Source organism: Cicer arietinum, chromosome 4 (assembly GCF_000331145.2).
Source record: "Cicer arietinum cultivar CDC Frontier isolate Library 1 chromosome 4, Cicar.CDCFrontier_v2.0, whole genome shotgun sequence".
NCBI lineage: Eukaryota > Viridiplantae > Streptophyta > Magnoliopsida > Fabales > Fabaceae > Cicer > Cicer arietinum.
In genome coordinates, this window is record NC_021163.2 from 65,276,526 (window position 1) to 65,285,081 (window position 8,556).

Here is an 8,556-nt window from a genome sequence, read left to right on the forward strand (position 1 = left end):
ATAATATAAATATATTTATAATATCACATATTTTACTAATCTATATTTAAAATGTATAAAATACTAACTTGATGTCGGATAGTGTCTGACTTGAAGCTTTCACAGAGCTGAGAACTCTTCGAAGTAAACACTATATCACCACTGTCAAAATAAAAATTCAATAATACTCATTAAATAAATAACTTCAAATCAAAAATAAAATTAAAAAACTAAATATATAATATAAACTTACCAAAATTCAAGATAGTAAAAAACAACCTTGGAGAAATAATTTTTGTAGAGAGAAGGTGGTGAAAATTTAGAAAGAAAGTTTAGAGAGAAGGTAGAAGTGAAAAATGATAAGAGGAGTGAAGTGATATTTATAGAAAATTATTGATCTTTTGTGGCGGCTTTAACGGTCAGAAAATAAGGAATTTGTGGCGGCCTGAGCGGCCACAAATTGCAACGGATTAATGAGCATTTGTGGCGGCCTTTGCCTCACAAAGTGCAACGGATCAATGATTTTGTGGCGGCCTGGGCAGCCACAAATGGCTTGCCTTTGTGGCGGCATTTACCCTCACAAAGGGTTGATTTTGTGGCTGAAAAAGCCCTCACAAATGACTTCATTTTCAGCTGAATTTTGTGGCGGCCTAAGCCTTCACAAAATGACAATGTTGTGATTTTGTGAGGGTTTAGGCGGCCACAAAATCCAGCTAAAATTGTAGTCTTTTGTGAGGGTTTTTTCAGCCACAAATAAAGACAAATTTGAATTTTTTGTATTTGTGAGGACTTTTTCGGCCACTAATTTGTGAGGGTTTTTTTCGACCACAAAATATTTATAAAATTAACCATAAAATGAGTGTTTTTTTGTAGTGGAATAAACATCCGTATGCCTCGTTAATATTGTACATCCGTTTAATTTAATACAATCAATGCAATTGCTGAGATTTTAATGTTTGAGAAAAAATACTATACACTAAAAGTGTAAGTTAATTTTACACGGTCAATATGAGCAATTAATTTTATAATTATACTATATGATATTCATTAACCATATAATAAATAATTCATATTAAATGACTGTGTAAACTTTAAACCGTGTAAAATTGTTTACATGTACCCTTAAACCCTTAATGTTTTGATAAAGAAATGTAATTTTATTATATATTTCCAGTTATTAAAAAATTGATTTTTTTAAAAAGATAATTATAATTATAATTAAATATTTTTAATGATCAAATTTTTATTGTTGACTAATAGTATATAAAATTTAAAAGATTTTTTTTTTATATTATTTTTTTTATCCAAGTTAGGTATATATATATATCGAAGTTATACATTAAATGGTAGTCATAACTACCATTGTACTAGTAGATTTTAAAACTATATATACATATATATTATCAGGATTTTTTTCGGCATTTTCATTGTCTCATAATATAAAATAAAAAAAATGCATTTAGTTCAAAACATTTATTTTCTTTAATTTATTTTTGTTTTATAATACGAGATGAAGAAATATTGTGGTCAGATATAGAATTAGACTTTAATTAAAGTGGTAGTGCTGGATATATCTTTGACATCTCAAACATCGGTCGGTACACATAACATTTTCAGTTCCTAATTTATTTTCAAAAGGTTGGAAAAAATTAATTACCAATAAAAAATTAGTTCATTAATTTTATTATTTTCTGTCTGCTAACTTTGCTTCTATTATGTATCTATAAAACTAAATATATAGAACTATTATCTTCTTATTTTTATTTATTATACACAGTACTTTTAAGGGTTAAATGTGTCTTTTTAATGGAAGGGGAAATTTTTCAAATGATTTATAAGTAATAGGAATTATTTCTCCTCCAAATTTCTCAAAATAGAATGGTAACAAAAATAAATTTAAAGTTCTATTTGGTTCAACATAATAGATGAAAGATTTTAATGGATGAGAGAGAAGAATGGAGAAGTAAAAATATGTTTGGTTCTAAGATGAAAATGATTTTTAATAGTTTGTTGTTTAATTCAAAAAGAGAGAATATTTTAAATGTTTTTTTTTTTTAATTATATTGAAACTTTTTCCTCAATTTTTCTCTAAACCCTCTCAAAATAGAGGGAGAACAAAAATAACTTAAGAATGGATAATTATTTAAAGGAGGGATTTTGTTCATCTCACTTCCTGCCTCCTCTTAAAAGTTGAACCAAAGATATATAGTTTAAAATAGGCTAAATACCATTTGTGATCCATTAACTTAATTTCAATTAACATTTTAGTCATTTATCTTTTTTTTTTCTTCCCAATTTGGTCCTTTATTTTAATTTTAAGTGACAATTTGATCTTTTATATTTTAAAACGTCAACAATGTTGTCCTATTTTTTACAAAAATTCAAAAATTTATCAAAATTTTCAAACAAAATACATCAAATTAATTATATTTTGTAATATAAAATAAATTTAATCAAATTCGTAATTCAAATCTTCAAATAAACTCATATTTGTCATTCTTTATTTGATGTAGTTGGAGATGAAAATATGAGTCTATTTAAAGATTTAAGTTATGAATTTGATGAAATTACATTATATTGAGGATGATAATTACTTTTATGAGTTTTGTTTGAAATTTTTTTATGATTTTTTTGAATTTTTGCAAAAAATAAAGATAATATTGTTGACATTTTAAAACATAAAATATCAAATTGTCACTTAAAATTAAAATAAAGGACCAAATCAGAAGAAAAAAAGAAGATAAAAGACTAAAACGTTAACTGAAATTAAGTTAAGGGGCCGCGTGTGGTATTTACCCTTTAAAATATTACCTCTCATTCTTTTCTCCCTATCTATCCCAAACCAAACATACTCTAAAATAAATTTTGCTCCATTTCCCTCTTAAAATTAAACCAAACACACATTTAAAAAAAAATATCCGTTCTCCACTGTTTCAAACTCCTCTCACCAAATAAACCCTAAACCGTAAACATAGTTGACAAATTATTTATATCAAATATATGTAACCATTAAATTTTAATGTAGTTAATCAGTAAAATTTAAATAAGATTATTATGATTTTTTTAAGTTTAAAGTATGATTTCACCAGTTTATTCGTATAAGCCACTTTAACAAACAAAACATACATTAAAAATATAACAAACTTTGTTGATTTTATAAAATTATTCTTCAATTAATAGAATATACAAAAACATTAATAATAAACATGTAAGACAAGAAAATAAAAATAACTTTTGTATCGATGAAATGTTACAATAGTAGGTATAATGAAGTTTATATACTCAAATTAAAATAATTAATTTCTAGCTAGTATAACTAACATATACCTAAGTAACTAACTTATGATCAATTTTACATTTTTAATAGTCACTCGTAAGCTAGAAGGTGTTTTCCGACACTTTTACCTTGAAATAAATAGCACAAATATTGGTAAAAAGTAAAGAAATATAACGACAAAATATACGTCAACTAAATAATTTTGAAATGTAGAAAATAAACTGGTTGGAAATTTTTGAATGCTGAAAATACATTGGATAAGATTTTTGGATGTTGATAATATATCGGCTAAAAGCTTTTTTTTTGGAAGATTTATTCTTCTCTTGAAATAAGAACAAGAAATATTCTAATGCAATCTTTCTTCTTCTCCTTTTTTGTTGTTGTAGTAAGTGTTGAATTAAATGTACATTTCTATGCAAGATCTTCTCTTGCTTTTTTATTTTCTTTTGAGCGAAATCTCATGCGTAACTCATTGGTAATTAGTTTGGACTTTTAATTGAGAATCCAATCATGATTTCTTTTTTTAGAAACAAGAACAATATTTTTTTTTGTTGGTTAGTGTTGAATCTAGAGTTTACATTTTTATACAAGATCTTGATTGCATTTTCTTTTGAATGCCAATTTGGCTAAAAAGAAATAATTTTGCCACCAAGTTAATGTTGTTGGTGTTCTTGAAAAATCTTCAACAAATACATTTGACTCCATCTTTTTCAATAGTTTTGGAAAAGTCTTAGGTTTTGCATCAAAGTTTACATCAAAGTATTGGAAAAGTCTTAGGTTTTGCAATAGTTTTGTTGGCAAATATGTTGCCCTTAATGCTTATTGTCTTATGAGTTTTTTTATCATTGTTATTATGGTGAGATAATTCTAACTTAAAAATTGAGAGGAAAAAAGAAGAAAATAAATAAATTATTCAAATATAAAAAAAAAAAATAAATCAATTAACCTATGAGAATTTTCTCACGAAAAATTCGACTAAGAAAAGCAAAAGAATAACTAGCCCTCTAATACTATAATAAAATATACAAAATATTGATAATAAACATGAAAGAGAGACAAATAGAGATAACTTTTGTATTGATGAGATGAGAAAAATGATTACAATATTAATATAATAAAGTTTATATATTTAATTTAAAACAACTAATTTATAATTAGAATAACTAACGTGTAACTAACAGATAATTAAATTAACTAATTTTACATCTATAATATGATTAATGTAAGAAAGGCATACTACTTAATTAGAGACATATAGTGAACTTGTTTGATGTTTGGTTAATTACATGATATGGGCTCTATCTGAATAAAGAAAACTTATTTGAGCAGCTATATTTCCCATCTCAAAACATGTTAATTCATATTTTCTACGTATATATAGAGATGAAATAATTACGTTTCTATATATGTTTTTCCTTTGAATAAGACATTATTCATTCCAACCAATTATAATCACTTCTACCAACTAACTCTTAAGCTGCTTCTCAGCTTTCACATAAAAGAGTTGGATGAACATAATAGTTATCAAAATTAGTTTTTCTGTTTTTTGTGAACTTACACAAAAATCTTTTTATCCAAGTTAATGTGTCGATATCGTTGTTGGAATATGCTTAATTGCAAGACGAGAAATATGTCAATAATTAAACTCATTTAAAAATTGGGTGTTAGGAATTCTTTTTATTTAATATGTCAATAAATGTGTCTTCCGGAGGAGGTTGCTAGAATAATTCACGTTTTTAGATAGAATAATTCATGTTTTTATTGTTTTAAATTTAATAATGGTCCAAACTTTAAAATATTGGCTTCTCACTTTCATCTTATAAGAAATGCATAAAAATGTTACTTTGATAAGAAAAAATTATTTAAAGATAAATGTTATTTTAATCAATTTAATATTAATTATATAATTTTTTAATTGTAGCTTATAATAATTAATACCATATGTACTATTTCAAAACACTATTACTCACTTTATATTTATAATAATGAAAAACATTGGTACGAACACAATCTTATCCCTATTAACCAGATCTGTTTGCCTATACTATACAATTTTCTTACATATTTTTTGAATCTCATCTATTCATAGTAATGAGATTTTCTACGCATCAACTACCCCAAGATCTTTACAGTTATTAAAGCCATTTACATGGCCAACTTAGAGAATTTAAGTTTTTATTAAGCAAAAAAAAAGTGAATATATTAAACACATCCAACCACAACCAGACCATAAACTTTGGCCTAAGTCCCACCCAAACTTACAGAGATTTTAGTATTTCACCGCAAATCAAAAAATTGAAATCCAAACGATACTAGAGCCATTTATTTAAAATATTTTCTATTTTTATTTTTTAAAATTTGTATTAATTTTATTTTTTAAAATTTGTATTAATTTTATTTATTAACAAAGAGTAAATATAATTTTAAAGTGAACTACTATCTATATTTTTAAAATTAATTAAAATATCAAAAAATTATTTTAAAAATATATATATTTTCTTTAATTAGTATTCATATTCTTTCGATAACAATAATTTATTTTTAAAAAAATTTATTAAGATAAAATAAATACATATTTAAAAAAAAAATCTTGAAATAAATGAGACCTTATATGTTCAGTAAAGAAAGACTTTTTGCGTTTGACACACTCCACCAGCATCAACAAGCCAACACAAGAATTTTAAATATAAAAAAAAGTATGTGATTTTGTTGTATCAAAATTGAGGAATTATCAACTCCTTAAAAGAGAGATAAATCTTCCACACTTTATTTGAGAGATAAAATGTTAAATTTAAATTTATTTATCTTAATTTTGTAATGCAAAAATTTATGAGAAGTATTATTTTATTTTTTTCATTGATTTTTATCATTAATTTTTTTTTTATTTTTTAAAAATGCATTTATCTCGTTCAAAGTGTTCTGATCAAGTCAAATAGTAAATGATATAAATAAATATAAATATAAAAAAAATATTTAATGTTGTTTTTTTATTAAGCATAAGGAGATAAATGCTTTTTAATAATCGTGTTGAACATAAAAAATGATAGTTTTGATGTGTCAATAAGGAGATAAATGCTTTTTAATAATCGTGTTGAACATAAAAAATGATAGTTTTAAACGGTAAATTTTTTCACAAAGATGCAAACGAAGAAAGGAACATTTTGTATAGTAGCAAATGAATTGGGTGTAATTGGCATTTGGCAGAATCTATTAAATGTGTGGCTTCAATACGAACTGTCGGATTAACATTTTGTAATTAACTACGAACTGTATCTTTGGCATATCACTAAATGCACTTTCCCTCAATTATTATAACATGATTATTTGAAGCACAATTAGGCTTCAAAAACTATACACTTGTTTACATTTTCTATATACATTGTTGTTGTTATTTTAATGAAGTTCTCAACCTATTATTTTTCGATACCTTATGTTTCCACTTCAATATGTTTGACAATATTATTAGTTGTTTTATGCAAAACAAATGCTGCTTTGAAACTTCCACCAAATACTTCTTTTCCAGCAGTTTTTGTGTTTGGAGATTCAATAATGGATACTGGAAATAATAACAACATGACAACACCATCTAGGTGCAATTACCCTCCATATGGAAAAGATTTTCAAGGAGGAATCCCAACAGGAAGATTTGGAAATGGAAAAGTTCCATCAGACTTTGTAGGTAATGCTTTATATTTCTTTCTTCTCTTCACCATTGCAATTCACATTGTTTAAATAAATCTAATCCAAGATAATCTAAGTTCAATATTCACTTAAACAACATTTAAATAAATTTTATTTATCTCTCGTTTGAATACTAAATTATTAGAGTCTATTTTTTTAGAATTAACATAAAAAAATACTAGTTCATTTTAAAATTATATATTTTTTGTTTTAATCCTCCTATTCTCAAATATAATAATTTTGGTAATTTAAAGTTTGACTAAGTGAGTCAATACATGACAAAAAATTATTTGAATCAAATTTTGAATTTAATACTTATTATGAATTTGTTCTTTTTTAGTACTTTCAACTTTTAGTTTAAACTAGTTGAATTATTCAAGTCTCCACTTATAAATATTTTTTTAATTAAAATTTATTAATTATTTAAGTTAAATCACTTACTTAATCCAAGATTAATAATGCTATTACAATTTATTTATTCTTTATATTATTGTACTAGTTGAAGCATGAGGCATTAAAGAGTATCTTCCAGCATACTTGGATCCAAATCTCCAACCAAGTGAATTGGCCACAGGTGTAAACTTTGCATCCGGTGGGGCAGGATATGATCCTTTGACATCAAAATTACAGGTAAATAACTGTTAATTATTTCCTCCAAAATTATTAGAAAGAATAAAAAAAATAAAAAAAATAATGATTTTGGTACTTGATGATTCAGGCAGCTATATCTATGTCTGGCCAGCTAGACTTATTCAAAGATTATATTGTGAAGCTTAAAAGAGTGGTTGGTGAAGATAAAGCAAATTTCATCTTAGCCAATAGTATTTTTCTTGTGTCATTAGGAAGCAATGATATTTCTAATACTTATTTCTTGTCTCATTTGAGACAAGTGGAATATGATTTTCCTACATACTCTAACCTTTTAGTCAACTCAGCTATCAATTTCTACAAGGTATATATTTATATATATTGCTAATGATTTTAAACTAAAATATTTTGTCTTACTTTTTTATTTTGGTTTTCATATTTTTAAATATGCAATTTTTTTTAATATGTTTGACCTTTTTTTTATATGTATATTGAAATTGAATTTTGATGATGTGACAAGATGAGACATGACACAATCTAATTGTGATTTATTTATTTATCCTTGTTGAAAGGATATACATGAACTAGGTGCAAGGAGGATAGGAGTATTCAATGCACCACCAATGGGGTGTGTACCTTTTCAGAGAACAATGGCAGGAGGAATAGAAAGAAATTGCGTGCAACAATACAATGATGCATCTACTTTATTTAACAACATGTTGTCATTGGGGATTCATTCCTTTAAGGATAAATTTCCAAGTAGCAGGATTGTTTACTTGGATGTTTACACTCCTCTACTCGACATCATTATAAACTACCACAAATATGGTAATTCTATATTTCTCTACTAATTAAATCAACAACCTAAAATATTACTCAATTTCATTCATAATATTTAAAAAGATTATTAATACGTTGTATTTTTGTTGTTATTGCAATACATTTTCTTTTTTATTGAATAAAATTTAGATAAATTCTATCATTTTGAAAATGAAATTTCCATTAGTCGTGAGACCCACGTAAACTTCAAT

The 8,556-nt window shown here is 25.1% G+C and overlaps 1 pseudogene; it reads left to right on the plus strand.

Annotated features, from left to right (window-relative positions):
* Positions 1-6,591: 6,591 nt before the first annotated feature.
* LOC101502657 (GDSL esterase/lipase EXL1-like) overlaps positions 6,592-8,556 on the plus strand; it is a 2,574-nt pseudogene continuing 609 nt past the window's right edge.